Below are 15048 nucleotides of genomic sequence, written 5' to 3'. Positions count from 1 at the left end.
TTACAACATTAATGATTACGGTGAGGCATCTTTATCACTCACTTTCCCCACATCTCACAGCGGTAATTACAACATTAATGATTATGGTGAGGCATCTTTATCACTCACTTTCCCCACATCTCACAGCGGTAATTCCAACATTAATGATTACGGTGAGGCATCTTTATCACTCACTTTCCCCACATCTCACAGCTGTAATTACAACATTAATGATTACGGTGAGGCATCTTTATCACTCACTTTCCCCACATCTCACAGCTGTAATTACAACATTAATGATTACGGTGAGGCATCTTTATCACTCACTTTCCCCACATCTCACAGCGGTAATTGCAACATTAATGATTATGGTGAGGCATCTTTATCACTCACTTTCCCCACATCTCACAGCTGTAATTACAACATTAATGATTATGGTGAGGCATCTTTATCACTCACTTTCCCCACATCTCACAGCTGTAATTACAACATTAATGATTATGGTGAGGCATCTTTATCACTCACTTTCCCCACATCTCACAGCGGTAATTGCAACATTAATGATTATGGTGAGGCATCTTTATCACTCACTTTCCCCACATCTCACAGCGGTAATTACAACATTAATGATTATGGTGAGGCATCTTTATCACTCACTTTCCCCACATCTCACAGCTGTAATTACAACATTAATGATTATGGTGAGGCATCTTTATCACTCACTTTCCCCACATCTCACAGCGGTAATTGCAACATTAATGATTATGGTGAGGCATCTTTATCACTCACTTTCCCCACATCTCACAGCTGTAATTACAACATTAATGATTACGGTGAGGCATCTTTATCACTCACTTTCCCCACATCTCACAGCTGTAATTACAACATTAATGATTATGGTGAGGCATCTTTATCACTCACTTTCCTCACATCTCACAGCGGTAATTGCAACATTAATGATTATGGTGAGGCATCTTTATCACTCACTTTCCCCACATCTCACAGCTGTAATTACAACATTAATGATTACGGTGAGGCATCTTTATCACTCACTTTCCTCACATCTCACAGCTGTAATTACAACATTAATGATTATGGTGAGGCATCTTTATCACTCACTTTCCCCACATCTCACAGCTGTAATTACAACATTAATGATTACGGTGAGGCATCTTTATCACTCACTTTCCCCACACCTCACAGCTGTAATTACAACATTAATGATTACGGTGAGGCATCTTTATCACTCACTTTCCCCACATCTCACAGCTGTAATTACAACATTAATGATTATGGTGAGGCATCTTTATCACTCACTTTCCCCACATCTCACAGCTGTAATTACAACATTAATGATTACGGTGAGGCATCTTTATCACTCACTTTCCCCACACCTCACAGCTGTAATGACAACATTAATGATTACGGTGAGGCATCTTTATCACTCACTTTCCCCACATCTCACAGCGGTAATTACAACATTAATGATTATGGTGAGGCATCTTTATCACTCACTTTCCTCACATCTCACAGCGGTAATTACAACATTAATGATTATGGTGAGGCATCTTTATCACTCACTTTCCCCACATCTCACAGCGGTAATGACAACATTAATGATTACGGTGAGGCATCTTTATCACTCACTTTCCCCACATCTCACAGCGGTAATTACAACATTAATGATTATGGTGAGGCATCTTTATCACTCACTTTCCTCACATCTCACAGCTGTAATTACAACATTAATGATTATGGTGAGGCATCTTTATCACACACTTTCCTCACATCTCACAGGTGTAATTACAACATTAATGATTATGGTGAGGCATCTTTATCACTCACTTTCCCCACATCTCACAGCGGTAATTACAACATTAATGATTATGGTGAGGCATCTTTATCACTCACTTTCCCCACATCTCACAGCGGTAATTACAACATTAATGATTATGGTGAGGCATCTTTATCACTCACTTTCCTCACATCTCACAGCTGTAATTACAACATTAATGATTATGGTGAGGCATCTTTATCACACACTTTCCTCACATCTCACAGGTGTAATTACAACATTAATGATTATGGTGAGGCATCTTTATCACTCACTTTCCTCACATCTCACAGCTGTAATTACAACATTAATGATTATGGTGAGGCATCTTTATCACTCACTTTCCCCACATCTCACAGCTGTAATTACAACATTGATGATTATGGTGAGGCATCTTTATCACTCACTTTCCCCACATCTCACAGCTGTAATTACAACATTAATGATTATGGTGAGGCATCTTTATCACACACTTTCCTCACATCTCACAGCTGTAATTACAACATTAATGATTATGGTGAGGCATCTTTATCACTCACTTTCCTCACATCTCACAGCTGTAATTACAACATTAATGATTATGGTGAGGCATCTTTATCACTCACTTTCCCCACATCTCACAGCTGTAATTACAACATTAATGATTATGGTGAGGCATCTTTATCACTCACTTTCCTCACATCTCACAGCTGTAATTACAACATTAATGATTATGGTGAGGCATCTTTATCACTCACTTTCCTCACATCTCACAGCTGTAATTACAACATTAATGATTATGGTGAGGCATCTTTATCACTCACTTTCCCCACATCTCACAGCTGTAATTACAACATTAATGATTATGGTGAGGCATCTTTATCACACACTTTCCTCACATCTCACAGCTGTAATTACAACATTAATGATTATGGTGAGGCATCTTTATCACTCACTTTCCTCACATCTCACAGCTGTAATTACAACATTAATGATTATGGTGAGGCATCTTTATCACTCACTTTCCCCACATCTCACAGCTGTAATTACAACATTAATGATTATGGTGAGGCATCTTTATCACTCACTTTCCTCACATCTCACAGCTGTAATTACAACATTAATGATTATGGTGAGGCATCTTTATCACTCACTTTCCCCACATCTCACAGCTGTAATTACAACATTAATGATTACGGTGAGGCATCTTTATCACTCACTTTCCTCACATCTCACAGCTGTAATTACAACATTAATGATTATGGTGAGGCATCTTTATCACTCACTTTCCCCACATCTCATAGCTGTAATTACAACATTGATGATTATGGTGAGGCATCTTTATCACTCACTTTCCCCACATCTCACAGCTGTAATTACAACATTGATGATTATGGTGAGGCATCTTTATCACTCACTTTCCCCACATCTCACAGCTGTAATTGCAACATTGATGATTATGGTGAGGCATCTTTATCACACACTTTCCTCACATCTCACAGCGGTAATTGCAACATTAATGATTATGGTGAGGCATCTTTATCACTCACTTTCCTCACATCTCACAGTTGTAATTACAACATTGATGATTATGGTGAGCCATCTTTATCACACACTTTCCTCACATCTCACAGCGGTAATTGCAACATTAATGATTATGGTGAGGCATCTTTATCAAACACTTTCCTCACATCTCACAGCTGTAATTACAACATTAATGATTATGGTGAGGCATCTTTATCAAACACTTTCCTCACATCTCACAGCGGTAATTGCAACATTAATGATTATGGTGAGGCATCTTTATCACACACTTTCCTCACATCTCACAGCGGTAATTGCAACATTAATGATTATGGTGAGGCATCTTTATCAAACACTTTCCTCACATCTCACAGCTGTAATTACAACATTGATGATTATGGTGAGGCATCTTTATCAAACACTTTCCTCACATCTCACAGCTGTAATTCCAACATTGATGATTATGGTGAGGCATCTTTATCAAACACTTTCCCCACATCTCACAGCGGTAATTGCAACATTGATGATTATGGTGAGGCATCTTTATCAAACACTTTCCTCACATCTCACAGCGGTAATTGCAACATTAATGATTATGGTGAGGCATCTTTATCAAACACTTTCCTCACATCTCACAGCGGTAATTGCAACATTAATGATTATGGTGAGGCATCTTTATCAAACACTTTCCTCACATCTCACAGCGGTAATTGCAACATTAATGATTATGGTGAGGCATCTTTATCAAACACTTTCCTCACATCTCACAGCGGTAATTGCAACATTAATGATTATGGTGAGGCATCTTTATCAAACACTTTCCTCACATCTCACAGCGGTAATTGCAACATTAATGATTATGGTGAGGCATCTTTATCACACACTTTCCTCACATCTCACAGCGGTAATTGCAACATTAATGATTATGGTGAGGCATCTTTATCACTCACTTTCCCCACATCTCACAGCTGTAATTACAACATTAATGATTATGGTGAGGCATCTTTATCACTCACTTTCCTCACATCTCACAGCGGTAATTGCAACATTAATGATTATGGTGAGGCATCTTTATCACTCACTTTCCCCACATCTCACAGCTGTAATTACAACATTAATGATTATGGTGAGGCATCTTTATCACTCACTTTCCTCACATCTCACAGCGGTAATTGCAACATTAATGATTATGGTGAGGCATCTTTATCAAACACTTTCCTCACATCTCACAGCGGTAATTGCAACATTAATGATTATGGTGAGGCATCTTTATCAAACACTTTCCTCACATCTCACAGCGGTAATTGCAACATTAATGATTATGGTGAGGCATCTTTATCACACACTTTCCTCACATCTCACAGCGGTAATTGCAACATTAATGATTATGGTGAGGCATCTTTATCACACACTTTCCCCACATCTCACAGCTGTAATTACAACATTAATGATTACGGTGAGGCATCTTTATCAAACACTTTCCTCACATCTCACAGCGGTAATTGCAACATTAATGATTATGGTGAGGCATCTTTATCACACACTTTCCTCACATCTCACAGCGGTAATTGCAACATTAATGATTATGGTGAGGCATCTTTATCACACACTTTCCTCACATCTCACAGCGGTAATTGCAACATTAATGATTATGGTGAGGCATCTTTATCAAACACTTTCCTCACATCTCACAGCGGTAATTGCAACATTAATGATTATGGTGAGGCATCTTTATCAAACACTTTCCTCACATCTCACAGCTGTAATTACAACATTAATGATTATGGTGAGGCATCTTTATCAAACACTTTCCTCACATCTCACAGCTGTAATTACAACATTAATGATTATGGTGAGGCATCTTTATCAAACACTTTCCCCACATCTCACAGCGGTAATTGCAACATTGATGATTATGGTGAGGCATCTTTATCAAACACTTTCCTCACATCTCACAGCGGTAATTGCAACATTAATGATTATGGTGAGGCATCTTTATCAAACACTTTCCTCACATCTCACAGCTGTAATTACAACATTAATGATTATGGTGAGGCATCTTTATCAAACACTTTCCTCACATCTCACAGCTGTAATTACAACATTAATGATTACGGTGAGGCATCTTTATCAAACACTTTCCGCACATCTCACAGCTGTAATTACAACATTAATGATTATGGTGAGGCATCTTTATCACACACTTTCCCCACATCTCACAGCTGTAATTACAACATTAATGATTATGGTGAGGCATCTTTATCACACACTTTCCTCACATCTCACAGCTGTAATTCCAACATTAATGATTATGGTGAGGCATCTTTATCACACACTTTCCCCACATCTCACAGCTGTAATTACAACATTAATGATTATGGTGAGGCATCTTTATCACACACTTTCCTCACATCTCACAGCTGTAATTCCAACATTAATGATTATGGTGAGGCATCTTTATCACACACTTTCCTCACATCTCACAGCTGTAATTACAACATTAATGATTATGGTGAGGCATCTTTATCACACACTTTCCTCACATCTCACAGCGGTAATTACAACATTAATGATTATGGTGAGGCATCTTTATCAAACACTTTCCTCACATCTCACAGCGGTAATTGCAACATTGATGATTATGGTGAGGCATCTTTATCAAACACTTTCCTCACATCTCACAGCGGTAATTGCAACATTAATGATTATGGTGAGGCATCTTTATCAAACACTTTCCTCACATCTCACAGCGGTAATTGCAACATTGATGATTATGGTGAGGCATCTTTATCAAACACTTTCCCCACATCTCACAGCGGTAATTGCAACATTGATGATTATGGTGAGGCATCTTTATCAAACACTTTCCCCACATCTCACAGCGGTAATTGCAACATTGATGATTACGGTGAGGCATCTTTATCAAACACTTTCCCCACATCTCACAGCTGTAATTGCAACATTAATGATTATGGTGAGGCATCTTTATCAAACACTTTCCTCACATCTCACAGCTGTAATTGCAACATTGATGATTATGGTGAGGCATCTTTATCAAACACTTTCCTCACATCTCACAGCGGTAATTGCAACATTAATGATTATGGTGAGGCATCTTTATCAAACACTTTCCTCACATCTCACAGCTGTAATTACAACATTAATGATTATGGTGAGGCATCTTTATCAAACACTTTCCTCACATCTCACAGCGGTAATTGCAACATTAATGATTATGGTGAGGCATCTTTAACAAACACTTTCCTCACATCTCACAGCGGTAATTGCAACATTGATGATTATGGTGAGGCATCTTTATCAAACACTTTCCCCACATCTCACAGCGGTAATTACAACATTGATGATTATGGTGAGGCATCTTTATCAAACACTTTCCCCACATCTCACAGCGGTAATTACAACATTGATGATTATGGTGAGGCATCTTTATCACACACTTTCCCCACATCTCACAGCGGTAATTACAACATTGATGATTATGGTGAGGCATCTTTATCAAACACTTTCCCCACATCTCACAGCGGTAATTGCAACATTGATGATTATGGTGAGGCATCTTTATCAAACACTTTCCCCACATCTCACAGCGGTAATTGCAACATTGATGATTATGGTGAGGCATCTTTATCACTCACTTTCCCCACATCTCACAGCTGTAATTGCAACATTGATGATTATGGTGAGGCATCTTTATCACTCACTTTCCCCACATCTCACAGCTGTAATTGCAACATTGATGATTATGGTGAGGCATCTTTATCACTCACTTTCCCCACATCTCACAGCTGTAATTGCAACATTAATGATTATGGTGAGGCATCTTTATCACACACTTTCCCCACATCTCACAGCTGTAATTGCAACATTGATGATTATGGTGTGGCATCTTTATCAAACACTTTCCCCACATCTCACAGCTGTAATTGCAACATTAATGATTACGGTGAGGCATCTTTATCAAACACTTTCCCCACATCTCACAGCTGTAATTGCAACATTGATGATTATGGTGAGGCATCTTTATCAAACACTTTCCCCACATCTCACAGCTGTAATTGCAACATTAATGATTACGGTGAGGCATCTTTATCACTCACTTTCCCCACATCTCACAGCTGTAATTCCAACATTGATGATTATGGTGAGGCATCTTTATCACACACTTTCCCCACATCTCACAGCTGTAATTGCAACATTAATGATTATGGTGAGGCATCTTTATCACACACTTTCCTCACATCTCACAGCGGTAATTACAACATTAATGATTATGGTGAGGCATCTTTATCACTCACTTTCCCCACATCTCACAGCTGTAATTCCAACATTGATGATTATGGTGAGGCATCTTTATCACACACTTTCCCTACATCTCACAGCTGTAATTGCAACATTAATGATTACGGTGAGGCATCTTTATCACTCACTTTCCCCACATCTCACAGCTGTAATTCCAACATTAATGATTACGGTGAGGCATCTTTATCACTCACTTTCCCTACATCTCACAGCTGTAATTGCAACATTGATGATTATGGTGAGGCATCTTTATCACTCACTTTCCCCACATCTCACAGCTGTAATTGCAACATTGATGATTATGGTGAGGCATCTTTATCAAACACTTTCCCCACATCTCACAGCTGTAATTGCAACATTAATGATTATGGTGAGGCATCTTTATCAAACACTTTCCCCACATCTCACAGCTGTAATTGCAACATTAATGATTACGGTGAGGCATCTTTATCAAACACTTTCCCCACATCTCACAGCTGTAATTGCAACATTAATGATTACGGTGAGGCATCTTTATCACACACTTTCCCCACATCTCACAGCTGTAATTCCAACATTGATGATTATGGTGAGGCATCTTTATCACTCACTTTCCCCACATCTCACAGCTGTAATTGCAACATTAATGATTACGGTGAGGCATCTTTATCACTCACTTTCCCCACATCTCACAGCTGTAATTGCAACATTAATGATTACGGTGAGGCATCTTTATCACACACTTTCCCCACATCTCACAGCTGTAATTCCAACATTGATGATTATGGTGAGGCATCTTTATCACTCACTTTCCCCACATCTCACAGCTGTAATTCCAACATTGATGATTATGGTGAGGCATCTTTATCACTCACTTTCCCCACATCTCATAGCTGTAATTACAACATTAATGATTATGGTGAGGCATCTTTATCACACACTTTCCTCACATCTCACAGCGGTAATTACAACATTGATGATTATGGTGAGGCATCTTTATCAAACACTTTCCCCACATCTCACAGCGGTAATTACAACATTGATGATTACGGTGAGGCATCTTTATCACCCACTTTCCCCACATCTCACAGGTGTAATTACAACATTAATGATTATGGTGAGGCATCTTTATCACTCACTTTCCCCACATCTCACAGTTGTAATTGCAACATTGATGATTATGGTGAGGCATCTTTATCACTCACTTTCCCCACATCTCACAGCTGTAATTGCAACATTAATGATTATGGTGAGGCATCTTTATCACACACTTTCCTCACATCTCACAGCGGTAATTACAACATTGATGATTATGGTGAGGCATCTTTATCAAACACTTTCCCCACATCTCACAGCGGTAATTGCAACATTAATGATTATGGTGAGGCATCTTTATCACACACTTTCCCCACATCTCACAGCGGTAATTACAACATTGATGATTATGGTGAGGCATCTTTATCACTCACTTTCCCCACATCTCACAGCTGTAATTACAACATTAATGATTATGGTGAGGCATCTTTATCACTCACTTTCCTCACATCTCACAGCGGTAATTACAACATTAATGATTACGGTGAGGCATCTTTATCACACACTTTCCCCACATCTCACAGCGGTAATTACAACATTGATGATTATGGTGAGGCATCTTTATCACACACTTTCCCCACATCTCACAGCGGTAATTACAACATTGATGATTATGGTGAGGCATCTTTATCACTCACTTTCCCCACATCTCACAGCTGTAATTGCAACATTAATGATTATGGTGAGGCATCTTTATCACTCACTTTCCCCACATCTCACAGCTGTAATTGCAACATTAATGATTATGGTGAGGCATCTTTATCACACACTTTCCCCACATCTCACAGCTGTAATTCCAACATTGATGATTATGGTGAGGCATCTTTATCACTCACTTTCCCCACATCTCACAGCTGTAATTGCAACATTGATGATTATGGTGAGGCATCTTTATCACACACTTTCCCCACATCTCACAGCTGTAATTACAACATTAATGATTATGGTGAGGCATCTTTATCACACACTTTCCCCACATCTCACAGCTGTAATTGCAACATTGATGATTATGGTGAGGCATCTTTATCACACACTTTCCCCACATCTCACAGCTGTAATTGCAACATTGATGATTATGGTGAGGCATCTTTATCACACACTTTCCCCACATCTCACAGCTGTAATTGCAACATTGATGATTATGGTGAGGCATCTTTATCACACACTTTCCCCACATCTCACAGCTGTAATTGCAACATTAATGATTATGGTGAGGCATCTTTATCACTCACTTTCCTCACATCTCACAGCTGTAATTACAACATTGATGATTATGGTGAGGCATCTTTATCAAACACTTTCCCCACATCTCACAGCTGTAATTACAACATTAATGATTATGGTGAGGCATCTTTATCACTCACTTTCCTCACATCTCACAGCTGTAATTACAACATTGATGATTATGGTGAGGCATCTTTATCAAACACTTTCCCCACATCTCACAGCTGTAATTGCAACATTAATGATTATGGTGAGGCATCTTTATCACACACTTTCCTCACATCTCACAGCTGTAATTACAACATTGATGATTACGGTGAGGCATCTTTATCACACACTTTCCTCACATCTCACAGCGGTAATTACAACATTAATGATTATGGTGAGGCATCTTTATCAAACACTTTCCCCACATCTCACAGCTGTAATTGCAACATTGATGATTATGGTGAGGCATCTTTATCACTCACTTTCCTCACATCTCACAGCTGTAATTACAACATTGATGATTACGGTGAGGCATCTTTATCACTCACTTTCCTCACATCTCACAGCTGTAATTACAACATTAATGATTATGGTGAGGCATCTTTATCACTCACTTTCCTCACATCTCACAGCTGTAATTGCAACATTGATGATTACGGTGAGGCATCTTTATCACTCACTTTCCTCACATCTCACAGCTGTAATTACAACATTGATGATTATGGTGAGGCATCTTTATCACTCACTTTCCTCACATCTCATAGCTGTAATTACAACATTGATGATTACGGTGAGGCATCTTTATCACTCACTTTCCTCACATCTCACAGCTGTAATTACAACATTAATGATTATGGTGAGGCATCTTTATCACTCACTTTCCTCACATCTCACAGCTGTAATTGCAACATTGATGATTACGGTGAGGCATCTTTATCACTCACTTTCCTCACATCTCACAGCGGTAATTGCAACATTAATGATTATGGTGAGGCATCTTTATCACTCACTTTCCTCACATCTCACAGCTGTAATTGCAACATTGATGATTACGGTGAGGCATCTTTATCACTCACTTTCCTCACATCTCACAGCTGTAATTACAACATTAATGATTATGGTGAGGCATCTTTATCACTCACTTTCCTCACATCTCACAGCTGTAATTGCAACATTGATGATTATGGTGAGGCATCTTTATCACTCACTTTCCTCACATCTCACAGCTGTAATTACAACATTGATGATTACGGTGAGGCATCTTTATCACTCACTTTCCTCACATCTCACAGCTGTAATTACAACATTAATGATTATGGTGAGGCATCTTTATCACTCACTTTCCTCACATCTCACAGCTGTAATTGCAACATTGATGATTACGGTGAGGCATCTTTATCACTCACTTTCCTCACATCTCACAGCTGTAATTACAACATTGATGATTATGGTGAGGCATCTTTATCACTCACTTTCCTCACATCTCATAGCTGTAATTACAACATTGATGATTACGGTGAGGCATCTTTATCACTCACTTTCCTCACATCTCATAGCTGTAATTACAACATTAATGATTATGGTGAGGCATCTTTATCACTCACTTTCCTCACATCTCATAGCTGTAATTACAACATTGATGATTATGGTGAGGCATCTTTATCACTCACTTTCCTCACATCTCATAGCTGTAATTACAACATTGATGATTACGGTGAGGCATCTTTATCACTCACTTTCCTCACATCTCATAGCTGTAATTACAACATTGATGATTACGGTGAGGCATCTTTATCACTCACTTTCCCCACATCTCACAGCTGTAATTGCAACATTGATGATTACGGTGAGGCATCTTTATCACTCACTTTCCTCACATCTCATAGCTGTAATTACAACATTAATGATTATGGTGAGGCATCTTTATCACTCACTTTCCTCACATCTCACAGCTGTAATTGCAACATTGATGATTACGGTGAGGCATCTTTATCACACACTTTCCTCACATCTCACAGCTGTAATTACAACATTGATGATTACGGTGAGGCATCTTTATCACACACTTTCCCCACATCTCACAGCTGTAATTACAACATTGATGATTATGGTGAGGCATCTTTATCAAACACTTTACCCACATCTCACAGCTGTAATTACAACATTAATGATTATGGTGAGGCATCTTTATCACTCACTTTACCCACATCTCACAGCTGTAATTACAACATTAATGATTATGGTGAGGCATCTTTATCACACACTTTACCCACATCTCACAGCGGTAATTACAACATTAATGATTATGCTGAGGCATCTTTATCACTCACTTTCCCCACATCTCACAGCGGTAATTACAACATTAATGATTATGGTGAGGCATCTTTATCACACACTTTCCTCACATCTCACAGCTGTAATTACAACATTGATGATTACGGTGAGGCATCTTTATCACACACTTTCCTCACATCTCACAGCTGTAATTACAACATTGATGATTACGGTGAGGCATCTTTATCACTCACTTTCCTCACATCTCACAGCTGTAATTACAACATTGATGATTATGGTGAGGCATCTTTATCACTCACTTTCCCCACATCTCACAGCTGTAATTACAACATTGATGATTATGGTGAGGCATCTTTATCACTCACTTTCCCCACATCTCACAGCTGTAATTACAACATTAATGATTACGGTGAGGCATCTTTATCACACACTTTCCTCACATCTCACAGCTGTAATTACAACATTAATGATTATGGTGAGGCATCTTTATCACTCACTTTCCCCACATCTCACAGCTGTAATTACAACATTAATGATTATGGTGAGGCATCTTTATCACTCACTTTCCCCACATCTCACAGCTGTAATTACAACATTGATGATTACGGTGAGGCATCTTTATCACTCACTTTCCTCACATCTCACAGCTGTAATTACAACATTGATGATTATGGTGAGGCATCTTTATCACTCACTTTCCCCACATCTCACAGCTGTAATTACAACATTGATGATTATGGTGAGGCATCTTTATCACTCACTTTCCCCACATCTCACAGCTGTAATTACAACATTAATGATTACGGTGAGGCATCTTTATCACACACTTTCCTCACATCTCACAGCTGTAATTACAACATTAATGATTATGGTGAGGCATCTTTATCACTCACTTTCCCCACATCTCACAGCTGTAATTACAACATTAATGATTACGGTGAGGCATCTTTATCACTCACTTTCCCCACATCTCACAGCTGTAATTACAACATTGATGATTATGGTGAGGCATCTTTATCACACACTTTACCCACATCTCACAGCTGTAATTACAACATTAATGATTATGCTGAGGCATCTTTATCACACACTTTCCCCACATCTCACAGCGGTAATTACAACATTAATGATTATGCTGAGGCATCTTTATCACTCACTTTCCCCACATCTCACAGCGGTAATTACAACATTAATGATTATGGTGAGGCATCTTTATCACACACTTTCCTCACATCTCACAGCTGTAATTACAACATTGATGATTACGGTGAGGCATCTTTATCACACACTTTCCTCACATCTCACAGCTGTAATTACAACATTGATGATTATGGTGAGGCATCTTTATCACTCACTTTCCCCACATCTCACAGCTGTAATTACAACATTGATGATTACGGTGAGGCATCTTTATCACTCACTTTCCTCACATCTCACAGCTGTAATTACAACATTGATGATTATGGTGAGGCATCTTTATCACTCACTTTCCCCACATCTCACAGCTGTAATTACAACATTAATGATTACGGTGAGGCATCTTTATCACACACTTTCCCCACATCTCACAGCTGTAATTACAACATTAATGATTATGGTGAGGCATCTTTATCACTCACTTTCCCCACATCTCACAGCTGTAATTACAACATTAATGATTATGGTGAGGCATCTTTATCACACACTTTCCCCACATCTCACAGCTGTAATTGCAACATTGATGATTATGGTGAGGCATCTTTATCACTCACTTTCCCCACATCTCACAGCGGTAATTGCAACATTAATGATTACGGTGAGGCATCTTTATCACTCACTTTCCTCACATCTCACAGCGGTAATTACAACATTAATGATTATGGTGAGGCATCTTTATCACACACTTTCCCCACATCTCACAGCTGTAATTGCAACATTAATGATTATGCTGAGGCATCTTTATCACTCACTTTCCCCACATCTCACAGCGGTAATTACAACATTAATGATTATGGTGAGGCATCTTTATCACACACTTTCCTCACATCTCACAGCTGTAATTACAACATTGATGATTACGGTGAGGCATCTTTATCACACACTTTCCTCACATCTCACAGCTGTAATTACAACATTGATGATTATGGTGAGGCATCTTTATCACTCACTTTCCCCACATCTCACAGCTGTAATTACAACATTGATGATTACGGTGAGGCATCTTTATCACTCACTTTCCTCACATCTCACAGCTGTAATTGCAACATTAATGATTATGGTGAGGCATCTTTATCACTCACTTTCCTCACATCTCACAGCTGTAATTGCAACATTAATGATTACGGTGAGGCATCTTTATCACACACTTTCCCCACATCTCACAGCTGTAATTACAACATTAATGATTATGGTGAGGCATCTTTATCACTCACTTTCCCCACATCTCACAGCTGTAATTACAACATTGATGATTATGGTGAGGCATCTTTATCACACACTTTCCCCACATCTCACAGCTGTAATTACAACATTAATGATTATGGTGAGGCATCTTTATCACTCACTTTCCCCACATCTCACAGCTGTAATTGCAACATTAATGATTACGGTGAGGCATCTTTATCACACACTTTCCAGGGCATCCCAGGGCAGAACAGCCGATGCTGAGTTTTACGTCAGAGTCTGATGGCTCAGCTATATTAGGCCTACCAACATCAACAGCCGTACGGCTTGTGGTGGTCAACTGCTCTGTGAAGGGCGATGACAAATCACAGCACCTTCCAGTCACATCCAAAGACGACCTATGTTCGTTTTACCCTGACCGATTTAAAGGGATTGGTCATTTCAAGGGG

Source organism: Myxine glutinosa, chromosome 2, assembly GCF_964187855.1.
Source record: "Myxine glutinosa chromosome 2, kmMyxGlut1.1, whole genome shotgun sequence".
NCBI classification, from domain to species: Eukaryota; Metazoa; Chordata; class Myxini; order Myxiniformes; family Myxinidae; genus Myxine; species Myxine glutinosa.
Note: the sequence above shows the minus strand (reverse complement) of the source record.